Source organism: Protopterus annectens, chromosome 6.part0 (genome assembly GCF_019279795.1).
Source record: "Protopterus annectens isolate FY-2018-M chromosome 6.part0, PAN1.0, whole genome shotgun sequence".
Classification (NCBI taxonomy): Eukaryota; Metazoa; Chordata; order Ceratodontiformes; family Protopteridae; genus Protopterus; species Protopterus annectens.
The window spans coordinates 1,423,017,225-1,423,032,286 of NC_056737.1; positions in this window are offsets into that span (position 1 = coordinate 1,423,017,225).

The window sequence follows — 15,062 nt, forward strand, 5'->3', positions numbered from 1 at the left end:
ATGACAATGCCCTTTTTGGCATTGAGCTTGAGGCCATGCCTCTGACACCAGGCATCTGTCTCAGTGAGGCCCTTCTGTCGGATATCCACATCATTTGGGGACTCGACTATGGCTTTTAGTTTGAAGTCATCTGTGAACTTCATTAGCCAGAGGCCTTCTGTGTTAGCCTGTACTTCAAAGACAGGTCACAGGACTGAACCCTGTGGTGCTCCACTTGTCACTGGTTTGAAGTCATATTTGGAGTCTGCAACTTTTACATTGTGGGTTCTGTCAGTGAGCTAGTTGGCAACCCATCTTGTGATGTAGGGATTTATACCTAGTTTAGTGAGTTTAGCTATAATTCCAGAATGGGGGATGGTGTCAAAAGCCTTGGCGAGGTCAAGATAGGCTGAGTGAACCACCTTACCCTTGTCTTCTGCTTTGGTGACTGCCTCAAAGAAGTCAATCAGGTTCAGAAGGCATAATCTGCCTTTCACAAACCTGAACTGGGTGGGGTCCAAAGTTTGGAGGTTACCAATGTCTTTGTCTATGAGTTCCATGATGATACGTTCCATGGCCTTACAGACCAGGCTCATCAGACTAGTAGGGCGATAATTCCCAGGATCAGTGGTGGCTCCCCATCCCCTTTGTGGAGTGGGATAACTGTTGCTGTGTGCCATTCACTGGGCACAAAGCCTGACATGAGACTATGATTGAACATGGTGCTTAGGTGGGGAGCCAGTTTGTTCTGAAGTTTGTGTAAAATGCAGCCTGAGATGTTGTCCGGTCCCATTGATGCTGTGTTTTTAGTTTTAGAGAGTGCAGCTTTTACCTGCATAGATGTGATTACAGGGACTCTGCATTCTTCCTTTATAGATATGGGATACGATGAGTATAGCTATACATTTTTATATAGCTCTCCGTCATGTTTAAGCACTGCTGAGCACCACGCCATGCAAACCCACTCAGCTATGCTTAACTGTGACCTTTTCCATTAAAATTAAAAATATCCTGTTTCTATTTTTAGATGTCTGGCATGTGTCCATTGCTAAGTGCCATGCCGCTTAAACACACAAACAAACAAAAAAAATTAAAATATTTAACCTTTATATTTCAGTGCCAACTGGCACTTTAACAGTGCAGGGGGTGTGTTACTTAGCTCCAGACACTGTAACACCACCCCCTACACTGATTCAGTAACCGTGTTACATGGCTCTCCCTCAGTAGCTTGCCTTCATTAATATGGAAGGTGCGCTGCCAAGGGTGAGACACAGACACTGCCACCGTACACTCCCTGTAGGCCTTACACTATTCCTACACAGAGTTTATTAAATCTGCGGGATCAGGATGGATAGTAGCAGTACAAAATATAAACAAACTGTTTAACTGACAGACTACACAGACGTGCATGCTTACATCTCAATAGTCAGGCTCATATGTGCTCAGCAGTTATACACATGTACAAGCCCATGGAAAGCTTCTTAAAGGTATACATAGGTATTCATGTACATCCTCCATCTTTAATGAATTGCCTACAATAAAGTGACATTTGGAAAGACATGTATTTGTACAGACAATAAGAAATAAACATAATGCTTATGTCCTTATGTCCAAGTTACCACGTGTCTGCAACATGACCTGGAAATTCAACCAGATCTAGTGATACAGCAATCATAACTGAGTTTAGCAACAGGGACAGTCCTTAGTGAACAAACAGTTTCTGGAGTTTCAGGATTCTTCTCAGGAATAGGGATATTTACTGGAACTTCCTCTGTAACTGGAATGCTGGATAACTCACTCTGACATTTAGAGTCTTTCTCACAGGTATGATACTGCAATACATGCTCAGACACTGGGATCAAATGTTTCTGATTCCACCTAAATTCTACTCCTTGTGATTCTACAATGTACAGTCTCAGCTCTGGATATACTCTTTCCATGTCTCCAATCCAATCAAAACCTTTGGACATCTGTATCCTCACTATCTCCTTTTCTAGTAATGGATTGAGCAGCTTGCTGGACTTATTATAATAAGACTTGTGGGATAAGCATTTCTTCAACAGATGGGCTTTCACTGATCTGTTGTTCTTATCACATGGAACCAATAGATTACTACTGATTGGTAACGTGGTTCTCGTTTGTCTTGAAAGAAGTCCCTGTAAAGGTGAACCAAGATGTTTATCACAAGGAATATTTCTGAGATTCTAGAGATTCAGGAAAACATCATATTGTCTCATTTTGACTTCTCTAGTAATTGTTTCACACTGCACATTCTACCAAACCATTGGACTGTGGGTACACAGGGCTACTTGTAGCATGAATTAAGTCCCACTCTTCAGAAAATCTTTTGAACTGCTGGCTTGTAAACTGCGTACCATTGTCAGATATAACTTTGTGCAGACTATCATGGACTGCAAAATGATGCTTTATCTTAATAATGACAGTACTGGATGCTAGATAAGGAAGTAGGTCAATCTCAAACCAATTTGAATAAGAGTCTACTAACACCAAGTAATGTTGACTATTCCCCATGAAAATGTCTGTAGCTACTGTCACCCAAGGTAGTTCAGGAATTTGGTTTAGATGAAGTGGTTATTTTTGTTGATGTGCCTTAGTACTATTACATACAGAACAAGATGAAAGTACTCGCTCAGTATCCCTTGGCATAGAAGGCCAAAATACTAGACCTCTCACCCTTCTTTTAGTAGAATCTGCTCCTGGGTGGCCACAATGCAAAATAGTAATGTACTCTTGTTGCAAGGACTTTGGAGCAATCGCTTTTGGACCTTTCATGATAATACCATCGTCAGACAAAATCTCATCTCTGTAAGGAAAATAAGGTTGCAGGTCAACTGGCAAGCAAGATTGCCTTGACAGCCATCCTCAGCTGATAAAGTGATTGAGCTTATGAAGAACAGGATCTGAGACTGTATAACTTCTAAGCTCATCAAGATGTGTGGAAGAAAAATTTCTCAATTCCATGACTTCAAAATCAAATTGCTCATTTTCATGCTGTTCCATAGTATTTCTGTGCAATCTAGATAAAGTATCAGCAAGATAAAGAAGTTTGCCTTTTGTGTAGACAAGATTGAAATAGAACTTTTGCAATTTGAGCATCACGCATTGCAATCTGGCAGGAGCTGAATGCATAGGATTTCTTGAAATAGTGACTAGAGGTGGGTGATCTCTTTCAGTCTGGATAGGCTGGCCATAAATATAATCATGGAACTTTGAACAAGCAAACACAGTTGCCAAGAGTTCTTTCTCAATCTGCACATACTTCATTTCAGTTTGGGTTAGAGTTCTGGATGCATAGGCTACTGGTCTACCCTCTTGAAGGATGACTGCACCAAGGTGACATTTTGAAGCATCAGAAGAAAAAGTAACTGGTTTGTGAACATCATAGTATCTGAGAATTGGTGGACTAGCAATTCTCTGTTTCAGGACATCAAATGCTGTATGGTGTTGTTCTAACCAGGACCAGGGTACATCTTTGAGTGTCAGCTCTGTGAGTGGCGCCGAAAGTTGGCTCAAGTCTGAAAAGAACTTGCCAAGATAGTTAACCATGCCAAGAAAACGTTGCAGGGCTTGAACATTGTCTGGACCTGGCATCTCAAGAATAACAGTTTGCTTGGAAGGATCTGGTCATAAGCCTGAACTGGTAAATAAATGACCAACATAAGTAACTTCTTGTAGCCTGAATTTGCACTTCTGAGGATTCACCTTAAGATTCAGTTCACATGCTCTTTCCAGAACTTTCTTGAGGTGTCTGTCATACTAAGCTTCACCATTACCTCCTACTAGAATATCATCCACTATAATACCACACGGATACCCAGAAAAAATTTGCTCCATGGCATGCTGGAAGACATTACTGGCAGATTTTATCCCAAATGGCATTCCCAAAAATCTGTACCGGCCAAAAGGAGTACTGAAAGTGGTTAGCAATGAAGATTTACTGTCAAGAAAAATTTGCCAAAATTAACTCTTTGCATTTAAGACAGAAAAAAAACAGTGGCATTTGGCATAAGAGCAGTGACTTCTTTGACTGTACGCATTGGATGATGAGGTCTTTTTAGTGAGTTGTTCAAATCTTATGGATCAATACATATTCTGATATCATCTGAGCTTTTCTTGTAAGCTAGGACCATGGAAGATACCCATTCAGTTGGTTCATCAACTGGACAAATCACACCTTGCTGCACCATTTTGTCTAGCTCAGCTTTGACTCTGTTCTGCATAGCTACTGGAACTTTCTGGGCTGACCTCTGGGTTTAACTTCATGGAGTACACAACTGGGAGTTTGCCTAGTTAGTCTGTGAAAAGATTAGCATAGGTAGAAAAAACAGACTGGGCAAAATTAGAACAGTGGTCATTTAGCTTACATGGTGGATTTCCTTATTAAATGAAAGTAGTCCAATTTTTAAACTGTCTCTTAGGCCTAATAATGAGTGTATGTGCCTTTTGACTACATAAAATTGCAATGCATAGCTGTTTCCAGCAGAGTAACATGAAAGCATTACCGAACCTTCAGTCTGAATTTCTTCACCACCATAAGGAACAAGCTTCACACACTTTGCCAAATCAAGCTTCTCACCAGCACATACTCTAGCAAATGTTTCTGCTGACATAACATTGCACTTTTAACCTCTGTCAGTTTTTAGTTTTATGAGTTTCCCATTAGTCTGAACACTACAAAATACTTCATTCTTTGCCCATAAATCTACTGCATTGACTGCTTAATTAAGCACAGGCACACCATCAACATAAAAAGGTAGGGTCACAGTTTTCTAATCGATCAACTTGTCTCTTTGAATGCTCTCTTTTAATAAAAGAATGTGCCTGTTTTGATTTACAAAATCTTTGAAAATGATTTCACTTTTTACATCTGTGGCATTCCTGACCAAAAGCTAAGCAATTTTCTCTTTTAGATATATGATTGCCACCACAATTATGACAGTTGACTATGAGGCTAGGGAAGGGCACATGCTTTGAATTTGCTGACTCATCCGTGTGCTTTAATGAGACTGTGCGCACTCTGGAATTTTCTAGAAAGCTACTGGGTTTACCAGGGACTGTTGAGGGGTTCACAGTAGCTGCCAATTGCTTGGGCCTGTTTCTTTTAACCATGTGCTGCATACTGTCAGCATTGGCTACTGGAAACATGCATTATTTATGTATGTATTTTTACTTATTTACTTTTGTTAACCGTACAATATGTATGAGGTACACAAGTCATGCAGCTTTACAAGGTGAGTCACTTCTGAAAGATCAAAACTGGTCTTGCAGTTTTACAAATTAGGTCATCTGAAGGAACAAAGATTAATAAAGAAAAGACAGACAGTGGGATAGCCCTATGTGGGATGAGCACTATTTGGGCTAACGTGTGAGATGAGTGGGGAAAAATTAGTTGGGAAGGAAGAATATTAGTTGGGCGCAATGCATACAAATGAACAATACGGCATTCCTTGTTTTAAGCATATTTGTTTGCTTTTCTGTAAGCTCATGCATCTGACAAATCTCAATGGCCTTATTCAAAGTTAAATCATGAAGCAAAACCTTTCTCACAGCATCATCTTTAATACTACATACGAGTATGTCTTTTATCAACTCATCCCTGAAATCACCAGATCTGCATGTTTTAGCTCTGTTTCTAAGTCAGTTATATATGCTGCAAACGTTTTATCAGGCTTTTTATCCCTTGTATAAAATAAGTGCCTTGCCATGGTAATATTCATTTGGGGGCCACACATTTCTCTAAATTTACATTTTAAGCACTTAGGGTCTTCCCTTGACTCACCTGGTACTACTATATGACAACTTTCTCCCTCTCCTACAAATACAGCAGGTGCATACGCAAATGAACACTCTCTTTCAATGGCTTCTGAAACAGCTAAATTAATCAGAATAAATGCCTTTGTATGGCCTTCTCTATCAGACAATGCAGCTTATATGAAAATATTGTACTCTTGCTCAAACAGTATCCATTTCTCTGCAATATTATTATCAAATACAAGTGGACATGGTTTTCAAAATCCATCTGCCATGCCCAATAAGTATCCTCAAACCCAATGAATATATGGCCCTTGTAATTATATACAAACATGCACACAAAGCCATTACTTGTAATAACATTCAAATGTACAATAAACTCTTCAAAATACTGTACTTTGTGAAATATGCTTTGAAATGGCTGTATTTTGTAAAATAACCGTGCTGTAATACTGCACAAACTTGCGAACACTTCATACACTTCAGATATCTTGAATAGCTTTAATTAATGCGAAAAAGTAGCTCATAGCAAAAAATGTGTCTGTTTTCCTTATTTTATACATTTTATGCAATTCAAACATTATTGCAAACATTTTCGTAACTATTTTGAATATTTGTATCAATATGTCGCAGTTTCAGACATTTTGTTTAATTAGAAATTATTTTTGAGCATTCTGAGTGCTTCATTATATATTTTCCAAATAAGAAATCATTTAAGCAAGTTTTGATACCTAAAATTCATTTTTGACCTTTCTTTGTGAGTTATATGTGCAGTAGGGATGATCCATTCCTGTATATTCCTCCAACATTAACTGAATGCCTCTCTGTCTTCATTCTGGATCCCACTTCTGACACCATGTTGCTTGTCTTGGTTTACAGTAGAAGGCAAACAGGTAGGGTAGTTTGTTTATATGCTTCATAATATAGAAACACATCAGGATGGATAGTAGCAGTACAAAATGTAAACTGATTAACTGACAAACTACACAGACATGAATGCTTACATCTCAAAAGAGTACTACAAAATGGTAGTCAGTTTTGCATGTGCTCAATATTTATACAAATATGCAAGCTCATGGAAATCTTCTTAAAGGTATACATACGTATTGATCTATAGAACTTTTTTGAGACCCCAACTACCCTTAATGTAATAACATCATACTTTTCATAAATCAAGTGTTTTAATTTGACTCTCTATTTAAGTGGTAGTGATGGCTACAGAAAAGGAAAAAGCTCATACTGATACCTCCATACTTCACCATAAATTCCCTGTTACACACCACACCTCCGAAATGGGCATTATTGCAGTATTGCCGCAGATGATAGATGGGGAGAAACATTCCATATATTACATCAGACAGCTCATTGATTTTGAGAGGCACTATTCAGTGACTGAAATAGAGTGCAGGGTGAGCAAATACTACCTGCTATGAAGATAGTTTACAAATGTTTCAGGCTGGCAGCTTTACAGACTGAAGAACAGGAACTCTAGTCTGTCTCATTAGTTGTTTATTCTCTGGCCCTAAAACTTTAGAATTAATCATCATCTGACTTTAAATGAATGGGGTGCCTCAGGCATACATCCCTTCTTTATTAGCAAAAAAGGGCAGTTATTGAGTTTAGACAGCACTATCCCTTAAGGCTGACAGTATTAAGGCAGAAAGGCATATTCCAGATACTAGATTCTGAGTTAGATAAAGCCTGTGAATGAATGTCTTGGAAGCTCTGGGTGTTGTAGTGTGGTGGGGTGGGTTGTGTGGAGGTGGTGGTTGTGGGGAGCTATCCCTAAACCTGTTGGAGGAATAGGACTGTTAAAAGCTGAATCCTTGAGAATGAACAGGAGTGTTATCTAACAGGTGTGGGTGTAAGAATAACAGGAACATTGTCTTCTATCAAAAGGCTAGTGAAGTATTCTTTGCTGTGGCATGAGCTTTAGACCATGTCTGCGAACCTAATTTTTGAACTTGGTGACGAGACTGAAGTGTTCTTTTCTATTGTCCTCTACTTCACATGTGAAAACTTGATTTTATTTATCCTTATCAAGCTGGTTAATAGACTGTTTTGTTGCTGAATGCACAAGAATGCTTTTGAACTCACTAGGATGATGCTACTGTATCTGTGTAGATATACTTGTTTTAATGTTGTTGTTGTGATCTTTCGGCTTTTCCCAGTTAGGGGTCGCCACAGCGGAACTCCGGTCTGCTAATGATTGGCAGTGGATTTTTACGTGCCGAGTTGCCAGCCCTGACGCACAACCTTCAACAAAGGTACGCCCATTCATGCATGTCTCCACACAGAAGACATTCTAGCTGAGAATCGAACAGGACAACGTCTTACTGTGAGGTGACAACGCTACCACAGCACCACCACCGCAGTGATATACTTGTTTTAATATACTCTGTAATCTTATTTTTATCTATATATGCTTTCAGCTGTGCTCTGCTACAGTATCTGTGCAGATGTACTTGTTTTAATGTACTCCATAATCATATTTCAGTTATCTATGTATCCAGCTGTGTTCTGCTACAGTAACTGTGTAAACATACTTGTTTTAATGTATTCCATAATCTTATTTCAGTTATGTATGTATCCAGCTGTGTTCCTCTACAATATCTGTGTAAACATACTTGTTTTAATGTATTCCGTAATCTTATTTCAGTTATGTATGTACCGAGCTGTGCTCCACTATAGTATCTGTGTAAACATACTTGTTTTAATGTATTCTGTAATCTTATTTCAGTTATGTATCCAGCTGTGCTCCACTATAGTATCTGTGTAAACATACTTGTTTTAATGTATTCTGTAATCTTATTTCAGTTATGTATTTGTCCAGCTGTGCTCGACTACAGTATCTGTGTAAACATTTTTGTTTTAATGTATTCTGTAATCTTATTTCAGTTATGTATGTCTCCAACTGTGTTCCTCTACAGTATCTGTGTAAGTATACTTGTTTTAATGTATTCTGTAATCTTATTTCAGTTATGTATGTGTCCAGCTGTGCTCTGCTACAGTATCTGTGTAAACATACTTGTTTTAATGTATTCTGTAATCTTATTTCAGTTATGTATGTATCCAGCTGTGATCCACTACAGTATCTGTGTAAACATACTTTTTTAATGTATTCTGTAATCTTCTTTCAGTTATATATGTATCCAGCTGTGTTCCTCTACAGTATCTGTGTAAACATACTTGTTTTAATGTATTCTGTAATCTTATTTCAGTTATGTATGTGTCCAGCTGTGCTCCGCTACAGTATCTGTGTCAACATACTTGTTTTAATGTACTCCATAATCTTATTTCAGTTATATATGTATCCAGCTATGTTCCTCTACAGTACCTATTTAAACATACTTGTTTTAATGCATTCTGTAATCATATTTCAGTTATGTATGTATCCAGCTGTGCTCCACTACAGTACCTGTGTAAACATACTTGTTTTAATGTACTCCCTAATCTTATTTCAGTTATGTATGTATCCAGCTGTGCTCTGCTACAGTACCTGTTTAAACATACTTGTTTTAATGTACTCCATAATCTTATTTGAGTTATGTATGTATCCAGCTGTGCTCCGCTACAATATCTGTGTAAACATACTTGTTTTAATGTATTCCATAATCTTATTTCAGTTATGTATGTATCCAGATGTGCTCCAGTACAGTACCTGTTTAAACATACTTGTTTTAATGTAGACATTAATCTTATTTCAGTTATGTATGTATCCAGCTGTGCTCCACTACAATATCTGTGTAAACATACTTGTTTTAATGTATTCCATAATCTCATTTTAGTTATGCATGTATCCAGCTGTGCTCCACTATAGTACTTGTTTAAACATACTTGTTTTAATGTAGACAGTAATCTTATTTCAGTTATGTATGTATCCAGCTGTGCTCCTCTACAATATTATTTATTTATTTATTTATTCCAGTTTGGTGACCGGGGAGGTCCACTGGGCTAAAGAGCCCATTTTCAGTGGAGGCCTGGGGAGAAAAGCTCCATAGTACAATGTTACAAGACATGATGATCATATAAGTAAGAAGTATAAATCAAATACAAAGATAAATTTGATTTACATACAAAGGGTTGAATTTCCAAACAGTAGATAGAATGCATTCGAGTAGGTAGTCCTTCAATTAAGCAACTCGGACGTTAAAGAAAAGTGTCCGGGAGGATGATAGGCAATAAGCATAGGGTTGGGAGTAGTTATTAGTTACATTAACAATGTATGACTATGAGAGAAATTTGGAAGGTGTGAAGGTTAGCCAGGAGAGAAAGAAGAGCGGAGCTTGGCAGGTATAGAGTGAAGTGTGCAGTTACATTTTCTGTGTGTATGCAGGTAGGAGAGGAGTTTAGTTTTGAAGGAGTGTACGTTGTCACAGGTCCTCGGGACAGCGGGAAGGGCATTCCATTTTTTACAAGGGAAAAGGAGAGTAAAAGTTGACTGGCTGGGTGTTTGGGTTTGCGGATAGAGATGAGGATTTGGTTAGAAGATCTAAGGGGTCCAGGGGGTGTGTAAGGTTAGAGAATATTGGAGAGTGTGGGGCAGAGGGTGGGTTGAAAGATTAATTTGTGGGCTGAGACAATTTGGAGGTAGTCTAGTTGACTGCGGAGTTCAAGCCAATTTAGAGTTTGTAGGGATGTGCAGTGATGAGAGAGGGAATTTGCCTTGGTGGCAAATTTGGAAATTTTATTGCAGCATACTTCCAGTTTGGAGGTTAGGGAAGAAGATAGATTTGTAAACAGAGGGGCACCATATAGAAGAGAATATCTGTGTAAACATACTTGTTTTAATGTACGCACTAATTTTATTTTATATATATATATATATATATATATATATATATATATATATATATATATATATATATATATATATATACACATATATATATATATGCATCCAGATGTGCCAAGTCTTTGTACCACTTTATTATACTGATTTGTTCCCTTGTTCTACATGATTGAATACAAACAGCAATGCATTTAAAACCCTTACTTCAGCACACCTTGAAACATTTTTCACTAAGCTTACTTTCTAATTGGGTTAAAAATCATGACTAACAAGGAGAAAAAATGTAAGTTTTGTAAGTAAATATCTAGATGAGTCTATAGACGATTTCATACATAGAATGAAAGGTGTGATATCCATTATTTTGACACTGACATCTGGAGGATGGACACATCTTCTTAGTCAAATTTAAAATAACTTGGATAATAAATGCATAAGGCCAAGTTCTTTAAGTACAAAAAGCACATGATGTAGAATTCTCTACTGGACCACATGGAGATCCAATTAATTTGTTCAGGATACAGGTGAAGTTGAACTAGTGTATGAACTTCAATTTGAAGGTTATCATTTTTTCTTACTTATTTGACAAACCAGTAGTGACATACTGACATGAGTATCTGTGGGAGGGGTCTATAGGCTACACACTGGCATGGCTATCGTGGGATAGGACTATAGGCTACACACCAGCATGGGTATCTGTGGGAAAGGACTATAGGCTACACACTGGCATGGCTATCTGTGGGAGAGGACTATAGGCTACACACCGACATGGGTATCTGTGGGAGGGGACTATAGGCTATACACTGGCATGGCTATCTGTGGGAGAGGACTATAGGCTACACACCAGCATGGGTATCTGTGGGAGGGGACTATAGGCTACACAGGGTCTATATTAGAACACCAAACATTTGAAATGTTGAGTGTTCTAATATCGAACCCTAGCAATCGAAAATACAAAACATCGAACATTCGGAACAGCAAATTTTTTCCTAGGGAAATAGTGATAAGACACAGCTGTAGGCAAGGATGCCACCAGCCTTGAAAGTGCTACTATATGGCAGTTGAGATTCAGGTACACTATCAGTGTAGCAAGGTAGCATAAGGATCAAGTGCTCACAGGTTCCTATATAGCATGCATATCACCATCCAGGTAAGGTCTGTCTTCCTGGGGATAGTAAGAATAGGAGAAGCATAGATATGAGTGGAGACCAGATGAGTGCATGTTTTGGTAGATTTTTTTTTTTTTCTAAAATACTGTCTATTTCTATAAAGGGTGCCCAGCTTTTTATATACTTTCTTGGTGGTCTGGGTGATGTGTATGTAGAATCTCAATTTGTCATCATCTATACTCCAAGGAGTTTGAAATGACAATGTTATTGTTTGATGTGATGTTAAAGGTGGGGCCTGTAGAGGTGAGTCAAGTAGGTTTGAAGAGAAGTAGTTTACTTTAGAAGGGTTGAGGATAAGTTCCGACTTGGTAAGCCATGTTTCAATAGAGAGGAAGGAGTTTTGTGTAAGGGAGTGTAGTTCTTGTAATGAGGAAGCAGCACAAATTAATGTGGAGTCATCTGCATATTGAATGACAGATGCATGAGGAGTGGAGGTGTGAAGGTTGTTAGTGTATAGAGAGAAAAGTAATTGGCCAAGTAAAGGTGAAAGTTCATGTTGCCAAAAAAGTGCTTGTTGTCGACCAGTGAAATAGCTTTGGAACCAGGTTGTGGATGATTGACTAAGTCCTAGGTCAGTAAGGACTTTGATAAGTATACTATGACTAACCATATTAAAGGCCTTAGATAGATCTAGGAAGGTAGCTGATACATATTTTCCATTGTTTCTGAGGTAGTTGGCAGTATTGGTAAAGGACATTAGAGCTGTGGTGGTACTGTGATAGAGATGAAAACCATGTTGAGTGTTAGAGAGGAGTTTATGGTTTTGCAAGTAGTCCATAATTTAGGTGTGAATGCATCTTTCCATAATTTTGGCTATAGGGATAGAATAGCTATTGGTCAGTAGTTTGTCAGTTCATTAGAATTGCCTCCTTTATGTAGAGGGATAATATGGGATATTTTCCAGGTTTCAGGGACACGGGCTTCAGACAAAGATCTATTAATAAGCATGGCTATTGGGTATGCAATGGTGTCGGCAGCTATTTTTAGAAAATCCACTGGTTATTTGTCTGATGATAGAGTTGTGGGCTTAAGTTTCTTAAGGTATTTTCTAATCTTATCAGTACAGACATGTTGGAAGTGAAATGTGTTGAGTGTTTGACAGGGTTTTGTGGGAGATGAGTTGTGTTAGTTATTATGCTGGTTAGATAAGGCTAGAATGGTTTCAGTAAAAAAAATTGTTGAATTGTGTAGTTATGCTGACTGATGTGTCTGTTAGGGTAGGGGAGGGAGTACTACTTTTTCCAGGTTGGAGTATTTTGTTAATAGTAACTCAGAGCTTTTGTGTGTTGTTTTGATGTGTTATTTGTAGATTGTAGTAGTAGTTGATTTTTGTCTTGTTTAACTAGTTTCTTACATTTATTACGGAGCTCTTGGTAATTTTGCTTAGATTCTTGAGATTTGATTTTTTTGACAGTGGCTCCAGGCTTTGTCTCTGGCTTTGTGGAGGGATCTAGTAGTCTTACATAGCCATGGGGTGGGGTTTGCTTTGATTCGTATAGTTCTAGGAGGGGCATGTAGGTTTAAGATATTTAGAAAGGTAGTACTGAAGTGTTTTATGGCTTTGTCTAGATCAAGATGTTTTAGTGGTCTCCAGTTACAAAATATTAGGTCAGAAATGAAGTTGTTGGGGTTGAAGTTCTTTTTATTTCTTATTAGTTTGTAGGCTGTGCCTTTGGTCTGATGAGAATGCTGTTGAAGTAGAAAGGTTGGTAGATGGTCACTTAGACCTTCGAGGAGGCAACCTACATGAGATAGAAGGGCTGGTCTATTAGTGAGTATCCAATCAAGGATAGATTCCTTATTGGAAGCTTTGTCATTTCTAGTAGGTGACTGGATGGTTTGTGTAAAACCATGAAGGTTAATATGATTAGTGGGGGCATCAGAGTTACAGGTAAGCCAATCTATGTTAAAATCTTCCAGAATAATGGTTTCATTTTGGAGTGTGTTACATGACCAGTGTAGTAGGTTTTCAAGAGTAGGAATAGTATTACCAGGTGGGAAGTAGCAGCCTAAAACATTGATTTTTTTTGGAGTTTTAAGTTGGGTACAAATTAGCTCTCCGTTGTCTAAGTTGGGATATTCTAAGTCAATTTCTCTACTGTGAGATGATTTTTAAATAGTACTGCAATTCTACCATCTTTTTTGTTAAGTCTATCCTTCCATAGGATATTGTACCCTGGAGGAATTATTTCATTGTTCTTGATGTGGGGTTTCAGCCATGTCTCAGTTATCACAGCTATGTCTGGGGAGTATAGTGCGATACTGGCATGTAGTTCATGAATTTTATTGGTGATGCTCCTAATGTTTACATTAAGTAAAAGAAGATCAGTTGGTTTCCTAGGCAGGAGTAATATGTTGTTGGAGTGTATAGGATGTTGGGAAGTAGGGAACCTTATATGAGTTGCAGGGCCAGGATTTGGTTGGATATCACCACAGCAAGAAAGTTTTGAGGAGCTTTGTATAATATTTATTGTATGTTAGGGAGATTGCTGGTGATTGATGATAGGATAAGTATCTGAATGGGACATAGTCAATGGAGGATGTATTGAAAATAGAAGAGGAGATAGCAGTGTAAAGTAGACTGGTATGGCGAGTAAATGAAAGGGTGCCATGGTAGGTAGCAGGTACTTATAGGTAGGTGTGGTAGGAGGTAAGTACAGAAAAAGGTAATAGTGTAAATAGAGATATGATATGAGACATGATGTAATAGAATAGAGTAGAAGTGATAAATGTGTCTAATGGAAGAGAGTGGTAGAGGGTAATAGGTTGTGTGATGATGGAATAGTATAGAATAATGGGTGGCATTATTCCTAGGGGAGGGATATGGAATTATGTCAGGTGGAAGGGGTAAGTGTGTTTGATTGGTGAGGAGGTTGGGTGTGGTCAGTATCAAATAAGAGTAGATGTAGTGGGGGTGGGTGGGAATTGTGGGTAGGGTAGGGGTGCAGAAAGAGCCAGAGTGGGGCAGAGCCGAGACCCAGAGGTCCCAATGGAGAAACAATCAGCTACAAGCCAGAGTAAGAAGTCAGACTGATGTTTCACTGGAGAGAACTGTTCTGCAAGTAGTTTTGCTTGGGAAAGTCCTATAACAGAGAAGAAATGTACTAGGTCAAAGTGGGATGGGGATGGTGATGGGGGGAACACACAAATAGAGTGTCCTTGGGAGAGCTCAGATGCTTAACAATACGCCAAAAATACTAGGTTTGGAGTGCAACTTAAACTGCACATTTGAAATAGTGATTAGCTATATAGCAGAAATGGGGCAGGGGTTAATAGGAAAGGAGGCAACTGCTATATTGGAACAGTCATGCTATGTGTGTGCACATTACAGAAAACAAAGGTGTAAAGTAGCA